Raw genomic sequence first — 16,929 nt, 5'->3', positions numbered from 1 at the left:
GTGTCACTATGTTGCCCAGGCTTATCTCAAACTCCTGAGCTCAAGCAATCCTCCCACTTCGGCCTCACAAAGTGTTGGGATTACAAGTGTGAGCTACCAAAGCCGGCAAAAAATTCTTTATATTCCAATATCATTTTGTACTCTGAAAGATACCAGCCTTCCTCATCTCCTGAAAATCTTCCGTGGAATCATTATTTCTGTGGAAATCTGCACTTGTCTTCTTTCTTGGTTCAGCCACAGCTGCAAGCCTAAGGGATGAAACAAATGCTCCAACATGAAATCACAGATACTTGGCCAGAATATCACACATCTGAAATTTTGTCAAAGTGCTGAAAACTATAGTAATTACTGTCCTTCATAGATATGTCAACCTCAACACCAACATCCTTCCTGGCTGATGGAGAAATGGACCACAACAGTATTTTTCATAAGCATTATAAACTTACCCTGGCATCAGATTTTCACAAGTGATGATGCTGGCAAATTTGTCATTGAATTTATCCACTGCTTCATGATCAATAGATGCTTTATCACCACAAATCTTTAAAAATTCAATGTCATGTCTTTTATTAAATTTCTACAACCAGCCTATTGAATATTCATAGTTCCCTTCAATTTTCAGTTCGTCATAATAAATCCTTACTTGTTTCATGATCTGTATACCACTAAGTGGCATGTGTTCATTGCAATGCTGATGTATGCATACTTTCAATCCACAACTGAGATCATCATTTTCAGCTTTATGCTGTGTTTTTCTATGTTTTCACTAACTTCTGTTCATCACTTTCCCCATAAAGCTTCAATAGTCTCTCCTTCTGTTTCTTCAGGTCACATACGGTGGTTATTTCCTCTCCATACTCTTCTGGAAGACATTTCACACTTATGCCACTGTCCAGTTTCTATAGATAAATGTAAATGCTTGTGTCCTTGTTTCTTACCACTATTACCCATGGGGTATCTGCAGGCCTTTTTGACATGTATAAAAATAATTTTATACTGCAGAGCAGAGAATAAGCAAAAAAAAAGAAACAAACAAAAACCCACAGTTAGTAATGCATGTAAGTCTAGGCCCCAAGCAAAGCACTGTGGAGAACCAGCTGTTGGTGCATCCAGCCTGCATATGTATCATATTATTACCCTTTGCATGTGTGCTTACATGGGGGAATTTGGGCATGTGCAGAAAAAACATGGCAGCTGAAGGGGACCAGGAAGGTCTTTTTTTCCTTGAGGATGCTGAATCAACTGTGTGTGGTACACCATGCATTTTCACAACCCATCACATGATGTCAGCTGTAAAATTTTCCACTTGTAGCATCATTAGAGATCAAAAAGTTGCAGATTTTGGAAACTTTCAAATTTCAGCTTTTCAGATTAAGGATGTTCAACATATATATATTTATGCATATATATGTTGAACATCATATACATAAAGGATGCTTCAACATTTTTATATATATATATAAAGGATATTGCATATATATATGAATATATATAGAAGGTACATATATAGATATAGATATATAGAGAGGATATATAGAGAGATATATCTTCTGAAGAAGCCTGACTAATACAATGTTATATGTTTAATTAGTATTTGGTGAACTGAGTTGATCTTTCAAAATGGAGAAGCTTTTGATAACACTTATCAACTTTGTCTTTGCCCTGTTGCCTTTTGAAACAAAAGATTTTTGTCATTTAATATGTCCCCGAGTAAGTCACACCAAATCCTATTGTCGAGCAGACTTAAATGAGCAAAATGTCTCCCCAATTCTCTAAGAGTTCTTTAAGAGGGACAATTCTTGATGGATTTTAAACATTCACCTCAGAAGAATAGGTTTAGAGTTTCAAATTGAACTTCTGTCTTTGATCCTCAAATCAGTTTCTGATGGAGAAATGCAACTCTGGTTTTGAATAGAATCAGCTAAAACATCAAAATAACTTTTTGGACATTAAACAGCTGTTTTTTAAAATTCCATGATTTTATTTTATTATAAGTCAGTAAGACACATGTGCATTAAATTTTCTTATGATACACAAGGTTTGAAAAATTAAGGGAACCTGGTTTCGGTTTGATTAACTGAAAACATTTGCAACCCAATGCCTATCTCCTTCCTCCACCTCTTTTCCTGAAAGTGTTCTTGCAAACTGCTTTACCCTCATGAGCCCAGCACATAGAAGAGTCATGCTGTGAATGTGAAAGATATTGAAATTAGCCCTAGAAGTTGGTTCTGAAATTTAATGAAGCTTGAACTAATCACTAGGCACAATTTCTAAAAGTCTCCTTTCTGAGAACTTCATACCACCAAAAATTATTAGGCTAATTTTGAATTACTTTAAAAGGCTACAGTAACCAAAACAGCATGGTACTGTTACCAAAACAGATATATGAACCAATGGAACAGAACAGAGGCTTCAGAAATAATGCCACACATCTACAACCATCTGATCTTTGACACACCTGACAAAAACAAGCAATGGGGAAACAATTCCCTATTTAATAAATGGTGTTGGGAAAACTGGCTAGCCATATGCAGAAAACTGAAACTGAACCCCTTCCTTACACCTTATACAAAAATTAACTCAAGATGGATCAAAGACTTAAATGTAAGACCTAAAACCATAAAAACCCTAGAAGAAAATCTAGGCAATACCATTCAGGACATAGGCAGGGGCACAGACTTCATGACTAAAACACCAAAAGTAATGGCAACAAAAGCCAAAATTGACAAATGGGATCTAATTAAACTAAAGAGCTTCCACACAGCAAAAGAAACCATCATCAGAGTGGACAGGCAACCTACAGAATGGGAGAAAACTTTTGCAATCTATCCATCTGACAAAGGGCTATTATCCAAAATCTACAAAGAAAAACAAATTTACAAGAAAAAAAAATCAAAAAGTGGGCAAAAAATATGAACAGACACTTCTCAAAAGAAGATATTTATGTGGCCAACAAACATGTGAAAAAAAGTTCATCATCACTGGTCATTAGAGAAATGCAAATCAAAACCACAATGAGATACCATCTCATGCCAGTTAGTATGGCAATCATTAAAAAGTCAGGAAACAACAGATGCTGGAGATGATGAGGAGAAATAGGAACGTTTTTACACTGTTGGTGGGAGTGTAAATTAGTTCAGCCATTGTGAAAAACAATGTGGCTATTCCTCAAGGATCTAGAACCAGAAATACCATTTGACCCAGCATCCCCATCACTGGGTATATACCCAAAGGATTATAAATCATTGTACTATAAAGAGACATGTGCAGGTATGCTTATTGCAGCAGTATTCACAATAGCAAAGAGTTAGAACCAACCCAAATGCCCATCAATGATAGACTAGAAAAGGAAAATGTGGCACATATATACTATGGAATACTATGCAGCTATACAAAATGATGAGATCATGTTCTTTGCAGGGACATGGATGAAGCTGGAAACTATCATTCTCAGCAAACTAACACAGGAACAGAAAACCAAACACCACATGTTCTCACTCATAAGTGGGAGTTGAACAATGAGAACACATGGACACAGGAAGGGGAACATCACACACTGGGGCCTGTCGAGGGGTGGGGCACTAGGGGAGGGATAGCATTAAGAGAAATACCTAATGTAGATGACAGGTTAATGGGTGCAACCAACCACCATGGCACGTGTATACCTATGTAACATACCTGCACGTTCTGCACGTGTATCCCAGAACTTAAAGTGTAATTAAAAATAAAATAAAAAATAAAAAATTTAAAACAAAAAAAAATGCTTTTTGAAACATGATACTATTGAAGTTTGGACCTTTATTTCTAAATGTAACATTATTCCTAAATTTATAAACTGTTTGATCATTTATTTTGAGGGTAGTTATTTCACTCCATGAGAAAGAACCTCTACAGTTTCTTTCAAGCATAGGTTGCTTTCTAGGAGAGAAAAAAAGTACTGTTGTAAAATCTCAGTAAAGGCAGCAAATGTACATTCGAATGTCCTTCTCTGAGATAGCTAAATTACTATGAGAATTGTGAACTCTGATTTTGGAAAAGAGACAGTTCATCAGGTCTTGACTTTAGAGACAAGATTCACACTGCAAACATTTAATGTGCTCTTTCTCTCATTTTTATTTACATATTTAAATAGTGTATCTCTATTTATGAAACTATAATTGCTAAATATGAAGGGTTTTGGTGGGGAGGAGGGTAAGTTGTCTATTACATTTCTTTTAAAGGCCTAGAAATTAATAAAAGTGAAGACATATTTCATCCATTATCAAGTCAGCAATGAATTGATGAAAGGTCACATAGGGTAACTGGGAGATCTGGAGGGTCCCAGGGTACACATGACTGTGCAAGCTCAGCACCAGACCACTGTGGTCTGCTCTCTGCAGAGACATCCTGTGGTTAGCTGACTCAATAACTGAAGTTCCCAAAACTTTTTCCCCAACAAAAATAATGAGCTTTAATAAAATTGTACTTACTGTTATGCAAAGAATGAGACAGAAAAAGAGAATCAATTGAAGGGAATGCATTGTTAGGCTCACCACTGCGCTGCCATCAACAAGGAAGTATTGAGTACCTACTATGTGAAGGGTCCTTTGAGTACTGAGTATGTGGTGTAATTCATACCTGTACAGAACTTTCACTTTTGTCTAGGAGATGATGATATGTTTTCTCTGTTCTTCTCTCTTTCTTTGTCATTCTCTCTCTCTTTTCTACATATATAGAGAGAGACATATAGCACAAATATACATGTGCACATTAAAAAAATACACACATATAAAAACTTGACAAATTAAAGCAGCTTATAAGAAATATCCTAAAGTATTACAAACAATAACCATTCCATAATTTTAGAGAAGGGTCTGTGTCTGTTTTTGTTGTTGTTTTCAGGATAGATGTAGAAGAGAAACAAAAGACATGAGGAGAAAGAGGAAAAAATGAAGAAATTCCCAGGGATCATGTGTTTTTTGGATGTCCATGTTATAGATGATTAGAGTCTAAACTAAGGCATAACTGTGAGAATAAGCACAGCAAGGCATGAATTTTTGAGGCATTTTGGAAATACAAAACTACTGTTTTCATCCTTTTATTGTTCCTTCCCTAGAGCACTTTCCCCAACCACTCATCTACAGAATTGCTTCTCAATTGGCAAAGACTAGATTTATTTTTTTTCCTGTTCATCATAAACTAATAGTTTTATAAAATACAATAAAAGTAAATTAGTAGAAAAATGACATAAAAATACTTTCAAAATAAAGTCCCAATTTTTTATTATTAAATTCATCAAGCATAAGGTTACAGTTTTAGTAAATATAATAAGAACAAGCCTAACGTGGGTAGAAAAATAAAATACAATAAAAAATGGTAATACTATTCATTAAAAGTGTGCATATAGGCAATAAATATGGAAAATTGCTACTCTACTCATAACTTTTTTGATTTGTTATCATGACTAAACAAAAATTATTAGTGAAATGGTGACTCCCAACAATAAAAGCCTTTAAACACACTTTAAACAAACATAGTGTTTATTAATACTTAAAGTTTTTAGCGTGACAAATGAGCTTGCTTTTTGCCTGTTAATTGATCTAATCTAGGTTGAATTGATGACAACTCTGTTGCAGAAGATAATATATATTTTAACTGCTTCTATGTTTTATTGGTATTACATTAATAGTAGAGACAGCATCTTAGAGGATGCTGATATGAATGAAAAAAGGTCATTCAGTACATACAGAAATTTTCATTTTCAACTGATCAAAATGAAACAAGGGACACTGTATTTTTAAAATTCATAATTACTTTTTCATTAGTAACCAGTTTCAGTAATTTTTCCTGTAGAGTTACAGTTAAACTTAAATTAGCTTTTAATGAAAGAAATAAATTTTGGATTATGTACATATTTGGCTTACAGCTGACAAACTAAAATATCCCGAGTTGGAACATGGTTCTATTGTGCATAGGACTTCTACATAGCTCGCACCACCAGCAACAGGAGTATGATGGCCTCTACTCTTTTGACCTAGTTATCTAACACACACGACAATTGTTACAGCCATGCCAAACTGCTATAAAAGTTTCTAACACCTAATCTCAATATCTGCATTTTTCCTTTTGTAGACAGGGAATAAACAACATTTAGACTGCACCATTCCACAGATCACAACCCCACCCCACTTCCCAGCTTCTGTTGGTCTCTGATTCAGTTGCCTACGTATTTCCTTCATAATCCTTTCTTGTTTTGTCTTGTAATAATCATTTATCTGTTAATCTTTACATATTAGTTTTCCGCATTAACATGTACTCTCATTAGGCTGGGCACAGTGGCTCACACTTGTAACCTCAGCACTTTGGGAGGCCGAGGTGGGAGGATTGCTTGGGCCCCAGAGATTGAGGCTGCTGTGAGCCATAATTGCACCACTGCACTCTAGGCTGGTCAATGGAGTGAGACTGTCTCAAATAATTTTTTTTAAAGTACCTTCATTAGAACAAGGGCAATGTCTATTTTTCACAATTGTGTTTCTAACACCTTGCATAGGTGCCTTTGAAGCACATGACGGACTAATTGAATGCTGAATTAATTAATTAGGAATCAGTTTAAAGCCACAGACTCAGTCAATGAAGGATGACAATGGTGTGGAAGAAGCGGTAAAGGGTGGAAATGAACATATATAAGCCTTTATCACATGCCAAGCCTTACGTTAGGCACTTTCCTTTGTCTTGTTTCATCCTTACCCTAAACCTGTGAAACAGATGTTATTATCACTGTTTTACAGATAAGGGAATTGAGGTTCAGAGAGGTTAAGGAACTTTCACAAGGTCACATAGTAAATGACAGAGTTGGAATTTGAAGCATTTTGGCTCCAACACTGACAGCATTTGCTGAGTGATTGCATGTGTATAAGAGTCTGGGAAGAGGGGTAATGAATTATACACACACACACACACACACACACACACAAGTAGAAAACATGAAGGAGGAACATTCTCAGATTAGGAAAGGAAACAATATGAGTTCAGTTCTGGCAGATTGAGTTTTTGATGGAACCATTTGCATGGAAACCTGGAATTGGAGTGAAAGAGATGAAGATAAAGACCCAGGGATGGAGTTGCTATGATGTTTATAATTGACTTTCAAACACTTCCACATGTACAGTGTGATATTTTATGTAGAATTAGATTAAGCTATAAGCTAGATGCTGCCCATCTCTACTTAAGCATGCACAGTTCAAGAGGAATGGTTGACTCTCACTCAAATACCCTGTACTCCAGAGGCGCTCCTATTAGTATAAGCAATTTTGTTTTCTGGATCTCCATCAAAACCAATTCTTTGATTATTCTTACAGTAATTGTTAGAAACAGGTATTTATTGGTGTAATGAGTGACTTTTAATTATTACTATGAAATGTGCTTCCAGTGAAAGTTAAGCTATGAACAGTGTGTTAGAAACACTCCCTTTCTATCCCTATGAATGCTTGAACAGAGGATAAGAAACAAGCAAGGCCAATGGCCTATACTCTTAGGGATGATGCCACAGGTGAGTGTCAGCTGTGAAACTCGGAGGACTCTGATTGTCAGACGCTGATGATAGAGGTGACAGAACCACTACCTCTGGAATCTTAGTATTTCCTCAGGCTTGCAGAACAGGTTGTACAAATTGTTTCTTTTGTGATTACATTCTAATAAATATTTAGATAATAAATGTTTTATGCATGTAGCAGAATTTGGTCTGGGATTTGCTTTCATAATCACAAGGTAATTATAGTGGAGTGTAGCTAACTCCCACTTTCCTCAAAACTTCTGCACCTACAGTAATCTACTAAAAAGAACCTAGGAGTTGTATTTAGGTCCACTTGCAACAAGAGTTGACCACATACAGTTGATAAATGAAATAACTCAGGAACAGTATGAAGAATGAGAAGACCACAGGAGAGATACTGGAAGACAGTCAGTATTTAGAAATCTGGGAGAAAGGAGATTCTATAAAAAGACTAAAAAGTAATCAAAAGAAAGGAGGAGGGGGAGAGCCAAAAGTAAGTTGCTGCCAAACTAAAGGGCTTAAAAACTTAAAGGTATGGGTAATGAGCAGCTTCAAATGCTTCAGAAAAGTCTGGTAGCACCCAGACTGAAGTTTTCTTTAATCCAGATTTTTAACTATTAGTACTTGGCTGATGACCTTAGTGAGAGCTGAACCAAGGTAAAGGGCAGATGTAAGCACTGAAGCCAGGTTTCAGGACATTGCATAGTGCATAGGCAGTAAGGAGATGAAAACAGTGAGTGGGACTTGAGTACGTAATGGAAGAGAAAGAAGTAAGGCAAAATATAGCATAAATACAGAAGTGGCTGCTACTTGCATTTTCTTTTAAGATCGGAGAATCTTGAATATAAGTTGAAGATGCATTTGAAAGAAAATTCAATACATGGAGCAAGAATTGAAAGTAGAAAATACGTGGGCCAAGAAGACAGGTAGGGGAATCAACCAAGCATATGGATGGAGATTTTGGTAAGATTGAGCTGGAGTGGAGTTATGAGTTCATCCTGACAGCTTTCAGTTTCACTGCAAGGAGGCAGAGCAGAGGGAGGCTTACTGTGCTAAAATGTAGAGACAGGAAAGAAGAAGCACAAAATAGTAATAAGGATTTGGGATAATGGAGATGAGAAAGCATTTCTTTGAAAAGTTGGATTCCTTAATGCCCTCATTGATTTATCACTGATTCTGCCCTTTAAAAGAATGCAGAGACCACAATTTATTTATTTATTATTATTAATTTTGAAAGACAGAGTTTCACTCTGTTTCCCAGGCTAGAGTGCAGCACTGCAATCTTAGTTCACTGCAGCCTCAAACTCCCAGACTTAAGCAATCTTCCCCGCTTAGCCTCCCAAGTAGCTGGGACTACAGGCACATGCCGCCATGCCTGGCTAATTTTTGATTATTTATTATTAAGAAGAATTTCATAGAGACAACTGATAAACAACATGTTTACTGCCTAAACTGTCTTGCTTTGGATTTCCTGAGCATCCAGCTCCCAACCAAAGGGAATTATTAATGTGCTGTTCAGTTTGTATCTTTCCAAAATGATAAAAATCTAAATCTTGATAAGATCAATGGTTATAGCAATATAAACCATATTAAATCATAAACATTTTTACCTTGTAATAATAATATATCATTTATTTAATAAATAATAAATTTATTCCTATAAATTTCTTTTTTTTTTTTAGAGATGGAGTTTTGCTAAGTTGCCCAGATTGGTCTCAAATTCCTGGCCTCAAGTATCTTCTCGCCTCAGCCTCCTGAGTAGCTGGGACTACAAGCACACAACACCACACAACACCGTGCCTGGCTAATTTTTTTTTTTTTTTTGGTAGAGTTGGGGTCTCCCTATGTTGCCCAGGCTGGTCTTGAACTCCTGGCCTCAAGAAATCCTCCCATCTTACCCTCCCAAAACGCTGGGATTGTGGAGGTGAGTCATTGCACCCAACCTATTCCTGTAAAATTAGCATACAGAAAAAAACATTGTATTTAAATTAGTGAAAAAGTTATTTCTATCTATAGCAGAGAATTATAAATTCTCACTATCTTTGATCAGAAGGCAACTCAGAAATAAGCTGGCCAAATGTCATTTTGTTTGTTTTTGTGTCATCATAAAATAAAGCACTTCTTGGAAAATACTAATACGTGTACTGGGCTTGAAATATTTGAAGGATATTATAGAGTTGTATTAAAGTTTGTTGCCTACAACAGAATATGTTTCTTATGTTTACTTCAGCAGAATACTGCCATAATGCCTTCAGATCTTTCCTCCCTCTAGGAGACGCACTGTGTCCTTAGCTGCTACTTAGCATCCTGTTTATAGCTGACATCCTTATAAACCTGGAGGTATTGTGCTTCCCACATCACAGCAGCAGACACGTGTGCATGCCCTAACATCCTGTATGAAAAGCATTTGAGTTTCTAACATCACAACACTGTGTTCTGCAAATCTGTGGGAGAATTCTCTCACAGGAGTTCAAACAAATAGCCATCACACCTTTTTGAAGTTCATAAAAACCTTTTTGATTTTCAAAGACTTTCCCAATAAAGAAACAATAGAGGCTAGAATTTTCACACAATCGTTTGACTAGAGTCTGTTAGATGTAGATGAACACAATAGCTGTTTTGCCAGAAATTAACATTTACACCAGTTAATAGTCTTTACTGGAGAGTTGAAAAGAATGCAGAAACAACAACAACGACAAAACAGAGGGGCAATGATGTAGTTTTATGGTTTTTCATTTCCTTCAAGCCAAATGTAGAAACCCCTATGTTCATTTAGGTGGAGAAAAAAAAAAGATGAACGTAAATATCCTGGAAATGTTTGTCTAACACAAATTACAGAAATATCATCAAAAACTACTACACTATATCCACAAACTTTCACAGATTTCCTGCACTGACTCCAATACAGAGATAAATTGTTTCTAAACCATACTTTTGACATACAAAAGAAGCAGTTAACTCCTTCAGTAAATTATAACTTATTTGGGGCTCCTTAAACCAAGAAACTAAATGATACTGTGACTCTGATAATATTCCTTTACTAAAGCATTGTTCTTCAGTCTGTACAAAGTCCAGTTGCAACTTCTTTCCTCTCACTATCGGGTCCTAGAAACATGAAGCCACAGACCTGCAATGAGAGGAAATAAGTCATCGTTACTCTAAAATTAAAGTACCTATTCCTGCTTTATAGCTTATCAGATGTTTAGTCCGGATGCTGATTGTTTTAAAACTTTGTCTAAACATAGTGTATTTCCAAAAGGAATATTAGCAAACCAATTGCTCGCTTCTAGTGACAACATCCTAAATTTTATTAACATAGGAAAGATAAATGAGTAAACAGACACAGTGCTAGTCAGTATGCGTATTTCCCAAGGAAGTAAAGTCACGAAAGAATATAACTCATGTTTTTTACTGTAACTTATTAATTATCTTTCATAACCAAGATCCACCTAGTGCTGAGTTCTTGGAAGTTAGAAACACTACCCTTACAATAGGAAGCATAAATTTACCTTTTTTTCCTAGTTCCTGATAAGATTATTTATGTATCAGTGACCAAAATCTTATGAATTTGACCAAAGAATTTCAGAATGTTCACTAACGTTCACTCATTCTCTCAGTACGCTGTCCCCTGTCACTTCTTACACATAGTTGTGGTTTGATTTTTCTTAGCATAGAACAACTTTTAGCTATGGAAACTTGTCTAAGCCATGATGTTTATTTTCTCAAGGTTTTTTTTGTTGTAAATTGAAAAGGAATCCACTTCTCTGGATTGAAGTTTTTGCCTTTGGGGATTACAACAGCTTTGCTCTGTTTTTTTCCTTTTAATTTTTAAGTTCCCCATACTTTCAGCCTCTTCCTGAATAAAGAATAATTATTGGACTGAAATGTATTTTCAGCACACGACCAAAACAGAAATCTTTTGAAGAAGCTCAAAATAACACAGGAAATACTGAAGGGCTAATAGCTTATATTCCTACAGTTATTTAGATTTACAGAGGAAAACTAAATGGATCAGTGTGTGTAGGAAGGGCTTTTAAGATATTTTTAATAAAATAGAAATTAGTCAATCCATCAGGTAAACACGGTAATCTGGAATGTATTTAGGTAAATTGGAGAGGGAGATTAGGTCATAGGTCAGCAAAACACCATTAGTGTTTTGGAGTTGTCTTGAGGAAATGGGTCTTTCAAAGCACTGATTGTGTAATGGCAGCTGAGTCACTTAGGAAATTATGAGCCTGAATCCTGTGAGATGCCATCAGGTCCAATAAATATTATGCTTTTCTTCTCCCATCTCTTTCAACACATCTACATAATCTTGGTTTGAAGGTCATCCAGCTGTACTATGAGTAACCTTTGCTAATCTTTCCTTTGAATAATTTTAGTTTTCCTCTTTTCAATTAATAATCCATGCAGAATTTTGGTCTTTTGTTCACTCTGGTTTACTGTATGGTCTGATGAGGCAATGGTCACACAACTTACAATTTAAGAGTTTCAAACTGACTCACAGTCCCCGAGTCAAAGCTGGTTCCCAGCTCAGTCCCGTCTGGCAGCAGCCTGCCTCCTCTTTCCTTTCAAGCACCTCCTGGCAGGTAGAGTGGCCACAGCCATCTCCAGGACGGCGGTAGCTCCCATCAAGCGGCTCAAGCTGCTGCTGCAGGTGCAGCATGCCAGCAAGCAGATCACTGCAGATAAGCAATACAAGGGCATTATAGACAATATAGGTCCATATTCTCAAGGAGCAGGGAGTCCTGTCCTTCTGGCGCAGTAACCTGGCCAATGTCATCAGATACTTCCCCACCCAGGCTCTTAACTTTGCTTTCAAAGATAAATACAAGCAGATCTTCTTGGGTGGTGTGGACAAGAGGACCCAGTTTTGGCACTACTTTGAAGGGAATCTGGTATCAGGCAGTGCTGCTGGGGCCACATCCTTGTGGTATGTGTAACCTCTTGATTTTGCCCGTCTAGCAGCCGATGTGGGTAAAACTGGAGCTGAAAGGGAATTCCGAGGCCTCGGTGACTGCCTGGTTAAGATCTACAAATCTGATGGGATTAAGGGCCTGTACCAAGGCTTTAACGTGTCTGTGCAGCGTATTATCATCTACTGAGCTGCCTTCTTTGGTATCTATGACACTGCAAAGGGAATGCTTCCGGATCCCAAGAACACTCACATCGTCATCAGCTGGATGATGGCACAAACTGTCACTGCCATTGCTGGGTTGACTTCCTATCCAATTGACATGGTTGGCTGCCACATGATGATGCAATCAGCACGCACAGGAACTGACATCATGTACGCAGGCACGCTTGGTTACTGATGGGAGACTGCTAGAGAAGGATTGCTTGTGATGAAGGAGGCAAAGCGTTTTCCAAGGGTGCATGGTCCAGTGTTCTCAGAGGCATGGGTGATGCTTTTGTGCTTGTCTTACATGATGAAATCAAGATGTACACGTAAGTTATTTCCTAGGATTTTACCCCCTGTGAACAGGCAAGTTGTATTATATAACATATCTTGAGCATTCTTGACAGATTCCTGGCTGTCAATTTATCAGTGGCAACTATTTACTGGTTGAAAATGGGAAGCAATAATATTAATCTGACCAGTTTTCTCTTAAAGCCATTTCCATGATGACGAAGATGGGACTCAATTATATTTTTTATTTCAGTCACTCCTGATAAGTAACTAATTTGGAGAAATAAAAATATCTAAAAATTTTTTAAAAAGTTAAAAAAAAAAAAAGAGAGAGAGAGAGAGAGTGTGTGTTGTCATTCATTCAATTAGCCTGGCTGCTAAAATAAGCTAGGAGTAGCTATAAGTGACTGTAGTCAGGAAAATATCTTTTTCTTACAAAGGTATGAAATGGTTTATAGTATGATTTTTGAAGCATTAATAGTTGATAAGATTTACACAAAAGGTATCATACACAGAAGGCAAATGGTTTTAAATATTTTTTAAGTGATCAGGACAAATGTTGTAGTGTGAGAAAAAGAGCCTGAAGTGTTAGGCAAAAACAAAGTAAAATGTCTGCAGAATTGTTAACATGCAGTTCTCAGGCTACTTGGAAAATGCCTCTCACTTTAAAAAGTAGTTTATGACTAAATAGTCTTTTTTCTTTTTTTAACTTTTTAACTTAACTAGATTTTAGGTTGAGTTCTAGTACGGAATAAAACAACTCAGAAAGATCGGTTTTTAATATTTCTTGTTTTCTTTGATACATTAACCATAATATTGGCCTTTGATACTAGGCTTTAAGCCCTTTATCCAGACTCTGGTCATATTGCTAACAGGCAAAAGGTCAATTCTTACACATGCCATCTGGTCAACAACCTGCCAAGCAATTACTAAATACCTGTTGTGTATACTGCATTAACACCTTGAAAATTGTGTGTAAAGGAAGTAAAAGACACAGTCCTATCTTTGAGGAATTGCTAAACTCTTTGGCATAAAATAATGAGTGACTTTTATCGCCATTTCTTCCTCCAACCAGCTCTTAAATACTGCTTATGTTTACTTTTTTGCCAGCATCTTCTGTGAGCATTTGTAGCATTTCCCACCAAGACCAGTGCCCTGGGCTCCAATTACCACAGGTAAGCTAGCTTGTCCAAAATTTCTGTTTCTGGTCCCAAGCCCTTGCTCAAACATCTGAGTTGCGCTTTCTTTTGTTTTCTGGATAAATTCGTGCACGTCTACCAAAAGTTCTTCAGAAACTGCAAGTTAATTTATATTCTCTATCTCCTCCACTTGGTATCTTTTGCTTTCTTTCTTTCTTTTTTTTTTTTTTTTCAGAGGGAGTCTTGCTCTGTCATCCAGGCTGGAGTGTAGTGGCATGGTCTTGGCTCACTGCAACCTCCACCTCCCAGGTTCAAGCAATTCTCCCATCTCAGCCTCCCAAGTAGCTGCAACTACAGGTGAGTGCCACCACGCCCAGCTAATTTTTGTATTTTTAGTAGAGACAGGGTTTCACCATTGGTCAGGCTGGTCTCAAATTCCTGACCTCAAGTTATTTGTCCATCTTGGCCTCCCAAAGTGCTGGGATTACAGGCGTGAGTCATTGCGCCCAGCCGTCTTCTATTTTTTAAAAGTCTGTTAGTGGCTTACAAAATCAAGGAATTTGGAATTCTCCTTCTCACTCACATCATCATTAAGATCTGCCCACTCTCCCTCCAAATATCTCTATTAAAAAGTTCCAGAGCGGTTAAGTTTATGTTAACTGCTAGGGTAGCCCTACTTAACTGGTCTCTCTACTTTTAGTAGCTTCTCTCTTCCATTCACCAATCTGTATTATTTTTCTAAAATTCATATGTGATTACTCATGTAACTCTCATGGTAAAAAGAAAAAAAAACAAAAAACCTTTAGTGGTTCCCACATACCTACAGAAAATATCCCAAAATCTTTATCATGTTATAAAGTCTCCTTTCTGCCTAGCAACCGTCTATACTTCCAACCACTTTTCCTAGTCTTTCTTTTCCCACAGGCTTTCCCTGCTTCCACACTAGAGTCTCAATTTTTGTAGCACCTTAGAATTGTGGGGAATGTTATAAAAATGCAGATTCCAAGACTCTAGAACCAGAATCTCTTTAGCAGAGCATGGGAACCACTCATTTTTACTATTAATCTGCCCTAGAATTCCCTCGCAGAGCTCATCCCCCACCCTACTTGTTGTTCCAGCAAATTTCCACTCATGCTTTAAGGTCTTGTTCAAATATTCTCATCTCAGGGTTTTTTTTTTTTTTTTCTCTCTACATAACTCACACAGCAGAAATCACTCTCAGTCATTGTGCTTATGGAATTCTAAATATTATTCAAATATATAGATTTACAAATTATTTTTGTTAAAACCACATTTCTCATTTCCCTTCCTCTTTTATATTTCCCCATAATATTTAGTGTCATCTGACATGTTATATATTTTACTTATTTATTTTCTTATGTTTGTCTCCTCATGGTACATCCTACCACGAGAATGTACACATACAGAATACAACCACTTATTCACAAAGGAGAACTCAAAAAAGATTTAAGAGTTAATTTGAGTTTTTGTTTCTTCGCTTTTTAAATAGAGACAGTCCAGGCTGGTCTCGAACTCTTGACCTCAAGCAATTCCCCTGCCTTGGCCTCCCAAAGTGCTGGTATTACAGAGGAGCCAGCAGACTGGGACAAAAGGGTTAATTTGAATGTGTTTCTTCTCATAGAAGACTATGAACTCTAGGAAACAAAAATTTATTTCCTGAATCATTTGATAGTAAATTGTATACTTCTTGAGAGTTCTTTCCTAAATACTTCATCAGGTATTTCTTAGGAATAACATTTTCTATATAACCACAATAATTTTGACACCTAGAAAATCAAAATAACCCCTTCCTCCATTATCAAATTTTCCTAATTTTCAGCTGTTAAGATTTCTGTATGTTTTTTCGCTGCTATATTCCCAACAGCCTGAACAGTTGTTGGCTCATAGTAAGTCTTAAATAAATAATTTTTAAATTGGTAGGTCTGTATCTCTGATTAAACTGAGTTTCTTGAAAGCAGAAACTATGACCTTTTGTCCCAAGTCCCTAGAATAGTGCTTGGAATGTGGTAGGAGCTTCATTAAATGTTTGTATAATTTAACTGAACGGAAGGACACATTGTATTAATTATGGTTATAAGAGTTGAGGTGACATAGACTTAAGGCATAATCAGAGAGGAAATAATTCAGGAAAAGAAAGGAAAGCTGATGTGTCTGAGAAGAATTTAGATCCAAGTCTAACTTCCAGCATGGCATGGAGGAAATCTCTGTTCCACAGATACAGATAATCTTTTCTGACTTCTTACAAATAAAAGATCTTTGTCTCAAATGAGAATCTGTGAGACAGAAAGAAGGCTCAGTTTCTATGACTAATGTTGAAGACAGCTACTCAAGACCACGAAATAAGTAACATTGTTATGGACAAAAGATGGCAACATTTTCAGAGTGTATTGTATCAAACCATATATCATAACCTAAAATTAAAATATGCTATTGATTTTGGTTGTCTTTCTTTAATTGATTTCTTTATAATATCCAATTACATGAGTTTTTGTTTGTTTTTTGTTTTTTTTTATGTTTTGTGGATCCTAGCCTGAACTAGGAGGCAGAAAAAAATCTAGGATGCAACTCTGGTACTGCCTACGGAAAGATGGGCAACTTTCTGTCACCACTGCTCTGGGTCTTGGTTTCTTCGTTTGTGAAATAAAGAAGCTGAATTGGAATCAATAGTTTATAAACTGTATTACTAATAAAACCCTTTTTGTGCTGCAATTTTTTATGGGTGATGCTGTCAAAATTCAAAATGAAAAAAAAGACAAGTGAGAAGTATTGCTCCTAATCCTGAACCTCAACAATCTAGTCCCCACATGTAGAATACACTAAAGCTCCCA

General features: G+C 36.6%; 1 pseudogene; it reads left to right on the top strand.

The window, feature by feature from the left end:
* The first annotated feature begins 10,888 nt into the window (after window positions 1–10,888).
* LOC105465776 (ADP/ATP translocase 2 pseudogene) lies at window positions 10,889–12,984 on the top strand (annotated as a pseudogene).
* The last annotated feature ends 3,945 nt before the right edge of the window (window positions 12,985–16,929 follow it).

The sequence above is a fragment of the Macaca nemestrina genome, chromosome 5 (assembly GCF_043159975.1).
Source record: "Macaca nemestrina isolate mMacNem1 chromosome 5, mMacNem.hap1, whole genome shotgun sequence".
NCBI classification, from domain to species: Eukaryota; Metazoa; Chordata; class Mammalia; order Primates; family Cercopithecidae; genus Macaca; species Macaca nemestrina.
This window is presented reverse-complemented; position numbering and strand designations above follow the sequence as displayed.